This window comes from Tubulanus polymorphus, chromosome 2 (genome assembly GCF_964204645.1).
Source record: "Tubulanus polymorphus chromosome 2, tnTubPoly1.2, whole genome shotgun sequence".
Taxonomy (NCBI): Eukaryota; Metazoa; Nemertea; class Palaeonemertea; order Tubulaniformes; family Tubulanidae; genus Tubulanus; species Tubulanus polymorphus.
Genome location: NC_134026.1, coordinates 18,072,063 through 18,086,370, shown reverse-complemented (window position 1 = coordinate 18,086,370; position 14,308 = coordinate 18,072,063).

The following is a 14,308-nucleotide window of genomic DNA, read 5'->3' as shown; positions in this document are numbered from 1 at the left end:
AAAACGGGCCGAGTCTAGATTGTTGAACTTGGAGAATTTCAAACCCTACACATCGTCTGATAATTTCATTTCAACTAATTTACCCAGACAGATCGACCCTGATCGCGAGGAAGGTGATCCGTTACCGTGGTCCAAGGATATTACAGGTGAAAATGAATTACTGTCTTCACTAGGTGGTGTTAGTCTCTCGAATATCAAAGGCGAAGAGTCGAAAGTGACGGCGATGGCCATGTGTTTGGCCGGTAAGCGATCGGGCTCAATTACGCTAAGTGCGAAATATTTTCCAACCGTACCCGATCATTTACAATCTGTATACCGCGGTCCGATCGAGAATTTGTCTACCGATGAGTACGTGAGCATTCTTGGCAACATCGGCAGCTACAAAGTAGATCACGTCACGAAAATGAGAGAGGATCTGTCCATGTTAAAAATACCCCCGAAAAGATTACATTACGGACAGCCGTTGTTTGGTTGTGAAACTATATCGACAAGTGAAGACAGTGGGAACCAACTCACGCCAACCATCGCAGAATTACCCTCAGACAACAATATGTCAACCACTGCTGCCGATGTATGTGCTTCTATAAGCACCGAGCAATTCAAGACTGCGCTAAAAAGTGTATTAGATGACGTGAGAAAGGATAACATTATCTCATCGTCCAACCAAGGTACGCCTGTAGTCACTTTATTAAACAGACGAGAAAATACTCACTATTCTATCGATCCTTGTACCAACGCCGTTGTACGACAGCCGACATCAGCAACGAACACAATGAACACAAATCAAACCCAGTCAAATCCACAAGCACCACCGCCGTCGCAGCACAGCCATCACTGTTATTCTACCAACTGTGGTGGTTTTGGATGTTATCCAAATAACTCGATGTTGAAAACTGATCATTATGGATTTCAACAAAACCAACAACCGACATCTCCGCCAAATCAGCAAATGTATCGTGGTGGTGGCGACTGGGGCGATATATTTCACCCATACAGCAAAGGTGGTGGATATCATTCACAGCTGATGAATCAATCTCAATATCAACGACCGTATAATACCCAAATGCCTCAACAACACTATCATCATCCGGGCAATGTTGCAACAACCGCTGGAAATCAGGACGAGAAACTTAAAGCTAAGGTATTGGCAGTTTTAAAGGAACAGCAGAAAGAAGACGAACTCGCTAAAGCATCTCAAAAAAAGACGACTGCATTGAAAAAATCCAAGTCAAAGGCTAGCAAGGGGTCTACTAAGCAACGCAGCAGTTATAAGAAGTCTAAATCTACCAAGAGACGTCGTGATGAACAGAGTGATGAATCCGATACCGAGTCAGAGTCAGAAGACGATAGTGGCAATGCCTCTGAGAGTGATAGTGGCGACAGTGACAACGATGATACCCGCTCTTCTGCAAAAAAATCATCCAAGGTTAAAAACATGCACAAAGTTAAATCAAAATACAAGAAGGAATTTGAAGAATTCATCAAGTTTCGAAAAAACAAGCAAGTTGATGTACCCGTAGAGCCAGAAGCTTCTGACAAAAATAAAAAGATGAAAGTCTCTCACGTTACCCCTAGTCCGAGCTCAAATGATGAGAAAATGGAAACTGACGAATCCAAGTCTACAGCAGCATCGGCATCAACAACCGATAGTGGTAGCAATGACTTGAGCAAAAAAATTGAATCTATATTCGAATTTATGCAGAAGCAGAAAGAGGCACAGGACGAACAGAAACAACGTTCCATTGAAGAAAAGGCGAAAAAAGATGCCGAAACTGCTGCAGCTAAAGCAAAGTCGGACGCCGAAGAAAAAACCAAGTTGGAGGCCGAGGCGGCAGCTAAATCATCAGCGGTTGCAGCAAGTTCGGATAACAAAAATGACAAAAAAGACGAATCTGCCAAGTCTGCTGACAAATCTGGTGATCAACAGGACCACAATACTATTTCTCCAATGGACATAGACAATCCTGTACCTGGGACTTCATCCGCGGGAATTTCTGTACTCGGTGGTCGTACAAACACCAACGTGATGGTTACACGATCTGCCACGGCTAGAAGTCATTTCTCCAATGAGGAAAAAGAAGTATTGAGCAAAGACGACATTCGTAAAATTCGCAAGTCTATACCCATGTCATTTGGATTTTAATCGTGTTACTATATTTTAAAATGCCGAAACGTCAGAAACCAACTTCAACATTTTCCAATAGTGAGGCAGATGACGAAGAGAATAATACCCCCAAAAAGTGTTCAAAAAATAAAAAAACTAAAACCACAGCCAAAAACGGTGATCAAACTGATGATGATGGCCGTGAAAAACTTTTGTTCGTAACATGTGTTGGGTGTGCTGCCGCTTTGGGTAATAAAGGCAAACATCTTGTAAATTGGCGACGCAACAGGGGTCAAAGTCAAATGAAAGTTGGTCTCGGTTGTTCGAAAAAGATGATAGAAGAATTGGAGGAGCTCGAAGCCAAGGAAGAATCCGAAATATCCGCTGTCTCACAACAAAAAGATGAGGTCGGCGACGATACTCTATCATCAGATCAACAACCAGTGGCGGCGCAGGATGGGTCTATTTCAACAGACGGTGATGTACCGGATGATGACAACACAAGTACCCAGAAAAAAAGCACAAGTCGTTTCGTACCCAAAGATCCGGTCAACATTAAGACTTTTATAAATGCTTATAGAGGTTTAAAGCACACGCACGGCACAACAATTCACTCTACGCTTGGCATGCCCATAATAACTATTGCTAATTGTGAAAATGATATATACGACGATTTACCCCTGGTATCAATAGCTCATGTAAATACACTACCGGGAATAAATTGTCTAGCTCGAAAGGCAGCTCTTCAAATGATAAGGACTACCAACGCGTTGAAAATGTTGTGTTTTCAAGGCGAGGTGTACGAATTACCCTTCATCTGTCCTTTACCCCGAACAAACGTCGTTCTGGACCGAATGACGGAGATGTACGTTCTTCGAGGCAGTATCGACCGAGTGAAAATCGTGACAAAGGACAGAAAGAAAAATGAGTTTATATCTAGTCTAGATAAATTTTACGCTTCTATGGGGGTGTGTGAGTCGGATGATTCGGATTCAGAGTCAGGGTCACTCGATGATGGTTATTCGTCCATGGTCATAGAAGACATAAAAACTCACGAAAGTGATTATAACTCTTCCACGAACATTTCTGTGTCTACTACGATCAAGGGCGAAATTCAGTTAAACATTTACAAATATTGCATGTACCGGATGGCAGTGTTGGGAATTATGAATGGACAAGATGAACGATTCAAACGTAGTTGGCTACTCGACTGTGATCCGAATACTCCATTACACCCCTCTGTGCTTAATAGCATGCTTAGAATCACTAGCAAGAAAGGCAAGAGTGATAAGTTGCCCAAAGATGCATTGGACGATATGTGTAAAAAACAAAAACATTTACTGTGTTTGAGAAATAAAGTGGCCACCGCAGCCGGACAGGGAGCAAACAACAAACACGAACAAGTGACGTTACAACATGTGTATGACAACTTGCTCATTCCAATTCTCAAACACACACTGCCTCATCCCAAAGACTGTGAAGAAAATACAACACTTCAAATTAGACATATATCTCATCATTTATTCGATTATTATAAACAACAGAGAGAGAACAGTGATATTCACATACCAAAATCTCAATGGGGCAACGTGGTTCATATTAGCAACGCCAACTTGGATCACATTACCCAAGCACTGTGCACTCTCGATGGCACAAATCTGACTTGTCTTCCTCCAATGCAATTAACCGCCGCCAATTAGTTATTGTCATTTATCATTATTCATTGCAAATTGTCACATTATTATGTTCTGCGCTACCAAATAAATAAGCACTTGTCTATAATGGGTAACTGCAATTCGTTTCTTGGTTTCTTGTGTTAATTTGCTGTACGTTTCTAAAAATTGTCTATATCTTATGGTCATGTGAGGACACATTAACTTGATTTTGCAACTCCTGCACATATACGGTCGAACCAACGACGCAATCTCTACACAATTAATGGTGCTACCTTTGCTTCCCCCTTGGTGCTGTTTTACTGACTTGCTGTGGATCTGCTCAATGAAATAGACCATTTTCGATATGCAAGTCATATTGTCTCTCGGATCTCTATCCAATAATTTGCCACTGACTGTGTAATAGAACTGAAGTCGTTCGTTATCGTCTGTGGCCAAGTCGCAGGAACTTTGAGTTGGTTTTTGGAATTTTTCTGATTTTTCACCACCGATTTTCCCGCTGTTTAGACGACGTGTGAACTTGACAAATGATTTTTGCTGCTCCTTGAGATTACAATACTTTGTGTCGGTACTACCCTCTGCACTTGTCTTTGTTTTCGTACTAGCACAGAGTTTTTTCTTACAACAACCTTTTGTGGTCTCTGGTAATAATATCGAATGGACCACGTTGTCTTGTTCACCCATAGCATCTGCAAACGAATTGTTGGTACCTCCGCTTGTGCTTGTTAAACCTATGGGTATATCGGCAAACAACATGTACGTTGCCTTTTCACGAGAACAATCCGTGCACATGAACGCACTCATTTCAGCGAAATGATAGTGTACCAATTTCTTGTCGGTTGTGTTGCTAACCCCGCCGTAGTTTAACTCGTCAACCTTGTCAGGGGTAAGTATTGCAGCCGATACCATCGACCCGATTTTCTTGCTCCGATCAGTAACATGAGTGAACATTTGGTTGAGTTTGGTGGAAGTCTTAAACACTCCTCTCACTTCGTTTGTGCATAGTCTATTACCGCCGAAACATTGACCCGTGTATCGCATTTCTGGACCAGATGAGTAGTCTTTGCTCTGTATCGATTCTACCAAATTGACTATGTCGGTAAAATGAAACTTGTGTGTGTACTGATAGGACTGTGGACTTAGCGCATCGACGTATAGTTGGCTTTCGGTAAAACTTGGACACCCGTCCAGTGAACAACTCGTACACTTGACGTTTGTAATTTCTATCCTCAGTTGTGATCTTGAGCATTTTTTGTTCCTCACATCGACAGAGTGACCGCAGCGATTACAAACTTTGATCGATTTGGTCGCTTGAATCACTGAGTCCAATATTGTACCGATGGTGGGCTCGGTAGCTCCGCTATTAGCGTTAGTAAAGTCAACACCCCATCCTCTACACATAATCGTGCAAGTGCAGCCGCCTTGAACATTCATGACAATCAATTTTCGCTTTATTCTACCACAAGTTGCCGAAATCATATCATCTCTTAGCGCCAATTCGGCCAGACTATGGCTATGTCGAAGTTCCGAAAGTACACTTAAAAGTATTCTGTTCTCGGCCAAACATATCGATATCAACTTGTGTAAAGGCAAACGAAAGACTCTGTAGTAGCACAAGTTGTGAATGGCCGCGTTTCTAGCTACGTTTATGGGTACAGGTGTAGAGTTATATGTGGGGTAGGCTGGTCTTGTTTCAGTCTCGTCGGGAATGTACGTCATTCTTTTGGTCAAATAGTCAACCACGAGTATGTCCAACTGCCGCTTGATTTTACCCCTCATCGTTGTGTGTAGTTTAGCATAATTAGATACTTTGACTAGTATTTTATTTGTAGAGTTTGAATCTTGGGTTATTCGCGTGAGTTTTTCTAACGCCGTCTCTATCTTGGCCAAACTGACTTGACTATTTGTATTTAGCGACATAAACTCTCTTAATAACCGCGCACATTTGGTCAGCATTGAATTCGAATATTGGTTGGTTCCTTGGGAGTAGGGTATTAAACACTCTGAAATTGTGTTTAACGAATCTATACGTAGAACGTATGAACATGTGGATAGAATGTCTATCAAAATCAACATGTGTTTTGAAAACGGAGTAAAGAGTTGTTGTCTTGTGGCAAACTTTTTAACAAAGTCATTAACAAAACTACTTGTCAACGATAGATCGCGCATTTCTTGTTCCAATACTCGTCTAATTCCATCTTTGCTGCAATTCCGAGCCGATACAATGGGTAGTACGGTCCATGGAAATGTTGAATATAATTCTTGTACATTTTCAATAATGTGGGTACGAATTTTTTCTATTTTGTCCTTTTTTATAACGTTATTACTAGAATATGAGCAACTCATCGTCACATCGGTGTAAGTGAGTGGGTGGAGTTGTTTTAGACACAAATTTCTAAAACATTATGATTGAAAAATTTGGACACACTTGGTAATATATAACCGCGATACCCAAAAACGTAACCAAAAAACGTTACCTAGCCACGACGCGCGGACACAAGATGGAGTGGGCGTCAATGTGGCGTTGTGTTTTTTTACTTGTCTTTTTTCTAGCATCTGGCGTTAAAATGGATCTAGTCAACTTAAAGGACGAGGATGTAGACAAATCCAAACCTAGTAGCGAAGACGGTGGACAAGGCAAACACTTGTTGCGTCCCAACTACGGTACGATGTTTGAATATATGGGCAAGCTCGTTACAGGTGGTAGTCAAGGAACGACTTCTTACACGACCACTTTTGCTATACCATTACCCGATACTCTAAAAATACGCAACTCGTTAATGATTCCGCCTATGAAATGCGATACGGACAATCTGAAAAAGTTAAAATGTGAATTGTTTAACAAAATTATCAAACAACATAATCAACGATGTAACGATAAGATTGTGATGGTCGGTGCTGTGTTAGAGAAAGCTTTGGGTACAGTGCCTATAACAAACGACTTTAAAGCAAAAGAGCAGCACGGTAAAGATAAATACGTAAAAGATCCAAGTAAACACAGCGTTATTAACGACCCGTTGAATAGAGAGGAATTGCCCATAAAAAATGAAAACGAACATGTTCGTAAGAAACGTGCTGCGGACGATAACAGTGGTGGCACTGACGACGGATACGATTCCTCCTTTGACCCGTTAAACTCTGGCAAAAAATCAACAGGCGCAAAAGTGTTGGATTTTGTTCACAACTTACCCGGTATTAAACTCACTACTAGTATTGCCACAAACGTGTTCGGTCTACCCAGCATGGATATGGTTAACACTATGGCCAAACACATCGAAGAGACCAGGCTAGCTGCGGAATCGGCACGAAATGCTATATTTTCTCACAGTGACGAGTTGCATTCTGTCGAAATTCATTGGGACAACAAATTCAAAACCCAACGAGACGCATCACGCACCATTACAAAAGAAATCGGTGAAATCAGCTTTGAAAATCAAAAACTAGCTCAAGAGGACGCGGCTATGGAAGACACCGTTAATGCTAGAACTGCTCTTATGACAAAAATTGTCCAGCGATTATACTTTGATTTTTACCCACAGGCCACTAAGGCAAGCATGATGTGTAACGATATTGAACACCAACTCGAATTGCTGATGCATGGTATTATAACGATGAACACACGCGGACTATTACCACCAGAAATTATAAGTGTCCAGATGATTCAAGATAAAATACGAAGAGTTACGGAAAAACTAGGCCAAGGCGTTTTTCAACCCTTCGGGCTTAAACTCATGCATAAAAATCCAATCACCTACTACACTTTAGACAACAGTATCGCTTATACGATAAGTTCAAAATTTCTCTACATCTCTCTGTCCATGCCGCTACAACATCTCGATAGCATGTTGAACTTGTACCGAATCCACACATTTGATGTAGACGTACGAACGGGTGTCGATGCACGAGCTAGGCGTCAACCCCATCAAGAGTTCGGTTCCGATAACTACAACCCCTTGGTCTCTGGTAGTACGAGAATTGTTAATGTAGCTGATTACATTGCAATAAGTGGCTCAGGCGAATATTACTTGACCACCTCGCATAAGTATCTCAAGAGTTGTAAGGGAGTTTCAGATTCAAAAGTTGGCTCTATGTACATTTGTAATCAAATGGTGCCGTTAATGCAACACACGACCGTCGTTCAAACTTGTGAAACTGCTCTGTTTAAAAATTCAGTCGATCTGATTAACGAAAAATGCGACTTCTATCACACAAGTCACAGTCACGAGGGTCACGCAATGCAAATCGGCCAGTCAAACTTGTTTTTAATACACGCAAGCAGTAGAGAAAACGATGTATGGACTTTAACTTGTCCACACGCCGATACCAAAGACATACCACCGAAAGTGTTCTCTATAATGTCCATACCCTGTTTCTGTTCGCTCGCCACCAAAGGATTTATCCTACCGTCTGTTCTTAGCGGCTGTGAATTGGATCCGATTGCCGGAGATACGTTAAAGGAAATAACGTTTCGTTTACCCATCAACTCGTTTTTAATTCAGAACTTTTTGGACAACAAAGACTATGAATATCTTCCAAGCGAAATCGGAGGCAACACTCTTCAAGGAAACAACGCTCTATGGCCGTCTTTTCACGACGATCTTACCCCTATTCAAATTCACAAACTCAAATGGTCAATGCCGTTGCAAGATGTGGTAGCCAGTATCAAGAAATATGGAATAGACATGAAAAAGGCAGCCGCCTTAACCAATGCAAGGGTAAAAGTGTTTGCCAAGGAAATGGAAAAGGGACTCAATAGATCTCTGGACTTTAGGGATTTAGACAAATCATTCGCTAACAAAGGGCCACTGAAAGGTTTCCACGACATTTTAAACGCACTGCCAGGCGGTATAGGGGAGGTGATCACTTGTCTTACTAGCGGCGGGTTTTTGTCGCTTATTGCATTTTGTATTCAGAGTTTGATGTTTTTAGCCGTTTATCAGTTTTGTGGTTTAAATACGTTGATATTTAAATCTTTGAAAAAACGGCATAGTCGTAAGAATAAATCATCAAATTCTGAAGACGCCGACAAAAGCTCATCCGAAAGCAATGAAGACGACGCTGACAATGCTGATGAAAAAACAAAACTCCAAAAACGCCGCAAAAAAGACCACAACAGTTATAGTGACAGCGAAGACGAGGATAGTGATTTTTACGACGAAGACGATGAACTACTCTAAGAACAACACACATACCCAAATGAAAATGAAAGAAACTTGTAAATTTTGTATAATTAATTGTAAATCAATTTTTATTCATTCTAATAAACACACAATCATATATATAGTACCTTATACCGAGTTCATTTTTAGTTTTTGATTGTTCACAATAAGATTAGATTAGATTAGATTAGATTAGATTTATTTTGCAAATAAATTGTAACAAGAAATATATATATACATAATAGTAAGTTATTAAAAGTAACAATATATTATGCGAGGAGTAAGGAAAAGTCAAAGTAGACTTATGCGAGTCCTTACCCCTCAGTAACAAACACACTCGCATGCACACGCCATTCACCCTCACTTACATTCGTTACAAGACACACACAAAATTGATGGAAAAAAAAGATATAATATATGTACAATAATGGCGTCCACGAAATAAAGAATTTAATAGGTCGAAATCAAATTTTTAACTAGAGAGCTTTTGAAGTGAACAGATGATTTTGAAGATTTTTGTTTATTGGATAAGCTATTCCAAATTCTAGCACCCTGGATTTTTGGAGATTTAATTCTGAAATTTGTTCGAGCGAAATCAACGGTTAGACTTAAAAGGTGCCGAGACGGTCGTTTGAAGTTTCTAAGGTTATAAAAATTATCAAAGATAGAAGGTAGATTGTTATTGATCTGTGAGAATACAAAAGTACTTAATTGAGATTTATAAATGTCACGTAATTTTAGGATTTCTAGTTTTCTAAAAATAGGGGATGTATGAGCTAACCAATGAGAATGGGTTATAATACGAATGGCTTTCTTTTGTAAACGAAATAGAGGGTCAATATAAACATTGGATCCATTTCCCCAAATTAGGGTCGCATACGTAAGGTGCGAGTGAACGAAACAGTATTATATTTATAAGCGTTCATAACATGTAGTAGCAGTTATATATCCGATTGAATTTCCACTGTATTACGAGAGGAGAAATAAGCCAAGTCATTCCGCCGAACATAGAGAACCACTGCGTGTGCCTGTGTATCTAGACCACCCTTAACCATGTTATAGGGAAGCGCGGAGATAGCGACACGGCGGTATTGTGTCCTGCGGCTGTCGGACAAGAACCGAGACGAGATACACGATAGCAGCTGCAAGCCGTGTCAGGATGATGGTGAAATGTGTCGGAGAATCGGTGAAGTGTTGGACAAAGTGAAAAATTGTGAAGTTGGAAATTTCAAAAAAGTCCCCCAGAAAATCAAAAACAGTGACACTATACTATAGCTGGGGTACCGGGGTTCTGGGGTATCTGGGGTACTTGGGGTACCAGAAAAAACAGGTGACTGTTCCATTTTAACAGAATTTTTGGAACTTAAATTAGTACTAATTTCTGGTACCCCAAGTACCCCAGATACCCCAGAACCCCGGTACCCCAGCTATAGTATAGTGTCACTGTTTTTGATTTTCTGGGGGACTTTTTGGAAAATGTTGAAAATTTTGAAAATTTGGCCAAGTTCGAAAATTTTTCATTTTCCATTCACCATAATATATGATGTTTATTCTTGACTTTATGCCATGTCAGACTCATACGGCTCACTGTGCTGCTGCTGCATCATTGCCTTAGCTCCATGTCTTGGCACAAATCTCTTGCTACTGCATGTGCTTGCAGCGGCCACAGCATGCTTCGTCTCGGTTCTTGTTCGACAGCCGCGGGACACATTACCGCCGTGTCGCCCATCGCCCGCTTCCCTATACAGGGTTTGGGGTTGGTTGGTTGGTTGGTTGGTTGGTTGGTTGGTTGGTTGGTTGGTTGGTTGGACTTGTGCATTTTAGACATTAATTATAAATTGGTGGCTTACGATCGATACACACACTCGACTTGTGTTCAGCTCAGAGATGTGCCTGCGTGTGCTTGCAGCTGCATCGTATGTCGAGTCTCGGTTCTTGTCCGACAACCGCGGGACACAATACCGCCGTGTCGCCCATCATCCGCTTCCCCTATACAGGGTAGAGTGGTTGGTTGGTTGGTTGTTCGATTACGGAACGAACTCTTTTTGGACTGAGTGATTGAGTGAGATAAGTATGTGTTCTCTAACCTCTTGGAAAAAGTTCGAACTTGGCTTATTTCTCCTCTCGTAACCCGCTATTTCTCCATTCGTAACCTTATTTCTCCTCTTGTAACTTTATCTCATCTACTTTCGTAGAGCATCGGGGACATGTGTTTTTATTGTTCTTTATACAAGGCCGGTACACTAGCGTTTCACAACAGCGCTTTAGCTCGCAAGATCCCACATACAATCGCTCACACGCATGTGCCCGTCATCGTATTACTTATAGAGTCTGGTAGCGGCGTCGATGGAAACATACACGCAAATTCTTGAAGCACCAAATGACTTGGAATGTTTTATACTTCCTTCTGGCACCTCCTGCAATAAGACGATTGAGTCTGGGTAAACGGCGGATGATGATGTACACATGGGTAAAGTTGTTTTGTTGTGGCGGAGTTGTATTGACGAATGGAGTATGGTCTGAGTAGGGTTGTGCTTCTTTACATTTCACACATCAGAAGGTTGCTTCACCCCAAACATCATGTTTTCAAATCCACCACCATTCGCAGGATAGGGTGGAGGAGCTACAGAACCACCAGGCACTGTGTTTGGCATGGTTATAACAGTTGTAGGAGTATGGATAATTCCTAGATTTCTATTATTCTTACATGGCGCACAGCAACAGCAACAAAATCCACAAAAACAATCACTAATTACTGCTAATACAGCTAAGAGACCAAAAAACCACCAACATAGACTGTAGTTTTATCGTAACATTTTCCATTTATATAGACTTCATCATCAAGTGAGCAGATGTAATCACCAACGGCATCATCGTCATTCGAATCATAATTGAACTCAGCATTAGCAATATTGGACAATAAAAAACAACCAAATAACACTATGTTGATTTTCATCTTTTAACATGCATGTGGGCGCCAAAACTAACTTTTTTGTCTTATTACTATTGATGGTTAGAATATTTTCTAACAATATTTTCTATCTAACTTCTCATATCAATAACACGAAACAAACTCTAACCGGATATGTTACATTTGAACGTTAATAAGGCTACATTTGCAACTTTGGTAACAACTTGGGAACAAATCGTCCTCACACTCAACGTCGCTTTCAATGTCTGAATTATTGTCGGTGTCCATAAGAGGATCGTATCCTTCTTGTAATATTTCATTACATATTTCAATCCTACACCTTGCATATTCCAACACTTCGGAAACTTCAACAAGAGGTATAAAAGTTGAAGAAACATCTTTGCCAGGAACTTTGATGCTGCGTCGTGCGGAGTTGAAATAATCGGAATCGATAATTGCTGACATTACTCTTGCGATTTCAGGATGCAAGAGATACTTTGTAAAACGTTTGATCACAGACTGTATTTGATCTGCACAGGCGTATGAAAAATCCCAACAACTTAATACGTTTACAAGATATTGTGTCATCATAAATAATTTGTCTCTAAGAGTATTACAAACCACACCTGGTAGTAGTTTTAGTAACATTCCTCGTAAGTCTGTAATTGTACAGAAATACAACTGTGAAAGAGTAAGTTTGTCTCGTTTAGTATTTTGAATTTCATCTAGCCAAACATCGCCGTCCAAACAGTACATGGCAAATCTTTCTTTCAGGATGTTGGCGTTGTCGGTACTAATCAATCGCTTCTGAAGTTTCTTGTCCCAATCACCGTACAGCTTAAACGGCGAAACGTTTGAGAAAATTATTACTTGGAGTTTTTCATTGTTTGTTTGAAACGAGTCGCCATAACTTTTACAATTTCCAGAAAAGTGTTCGGGGTTTCCACCAGCTAGAGCAGCGAGACTGCTGAACTCCAATTTTCGCTTTTCACTAAACTCGTCAAAGAACAGGAATTGAACGTTACGGCGAATATTGGTCCAATTATTGGTATCGTTGACGCACTGCGCGTTGTATAGTTTACAAAATGTATCGGCATTAAAGGTTTTTCCCCAATTGGGCCCATACGACCAAATGTACAAGCTGCGTCGTTTTACACCAATTCGGTATGGTATTATGGGTATTTCTATTGATTCTTTCCATGGTTCTAGGGGTGTGTATATACCGTCTTCGTCTTGTTTACCTCGTCGGAATTTCATGACGTAAGTTTCCTATAGATCAGGTTTTTGCTCGGATTCAGAAACTAGTTTGTTGTATTGAGATCTGGCACTTTGAACATAGGATATTTCGGTAAGTTTGATTGTGCCCTCGTTGACCAATTGATGTATGCTTTTTGTTAGCAATTCTTTGTTTTTGTGCTTTTGTTTGTCACATTTCGCGGTATACTCTATAATCGACTTTATTTGGTCAATCTCGTACATTTCGCCTACATTTAACAGTAGTTGACTGTCAATGTTAGCGCTTAGGTCGATACTTTGTTCGAGTATACTTTTTGGAAAGGGGGTATCGAAATTTCGACCTGACACCGATATGTTGTACTTGGTGAGTGTTTTCGCTAAGTTTTTAAAATCCATCTTTTTCTTTTCGTTTGATAATAGTAAAACATTGTTGTTTAACAAACAAGTGTTTTCTATTTTGTAGTCGTGAACGAACTTGACAATATTATCAACGCATTGTTTTTGGGCCTCGGTTCCATCATCGGTGGTCACTTGTAGACACAGTGTTTTGGTGTGGATGCGTTTCGATAAATTCACTTCTTCAAATTTCACATGTTTTATCTTAGGCTGGATATGTTTTGTTCTCAAATCGTATACAGTGATGTCTTTTAGGTCTTTGATGTGTTGTATTAGATACTTGAAATCATCATCCAGTTGTTTCTCGGCGTTTTTGGTGACATAATCTATGTCTTTTTGGGCTTTTGATAGATTGTCGTCTGTGTAGTTACACCATGTCATGATGTCGTTTGGTGTAATGTTGGTGTTACCTGTAAGATTCCTACAGACAATTGATGTAAGGATGGGTAAATAGTGTTTGGTGAAATCACTTGCTCGTAAATCTTTTCCATCAATCAAATCAATGACATCTTTGTCTGTACGGACAACGACAGATGAATTGGGTAGTTTTAAAGGCCTGTCGGGAACTGCGTCTTTTGGGTGTTGATTTTCGTCCGCTGAGTGTTGGCATTTTTTGGAGCGTTTGATACAAGTCGTGCTTGGTTCATTTGCTGCTAATGATGCTGACGAAGATTTTCTTTTTCTCTTTGTAGTAGAATGTTTTGGTAAAGTCATGCTGTTTGTCGTTGACTTCAATTCGGAGTATGGTTGGATTAATGACCGACTAGGTTGTGCTTCAGGACTAGATAACTCGGGCAAAATGGATAGAACTGTAGAGCTGCAGATTTTA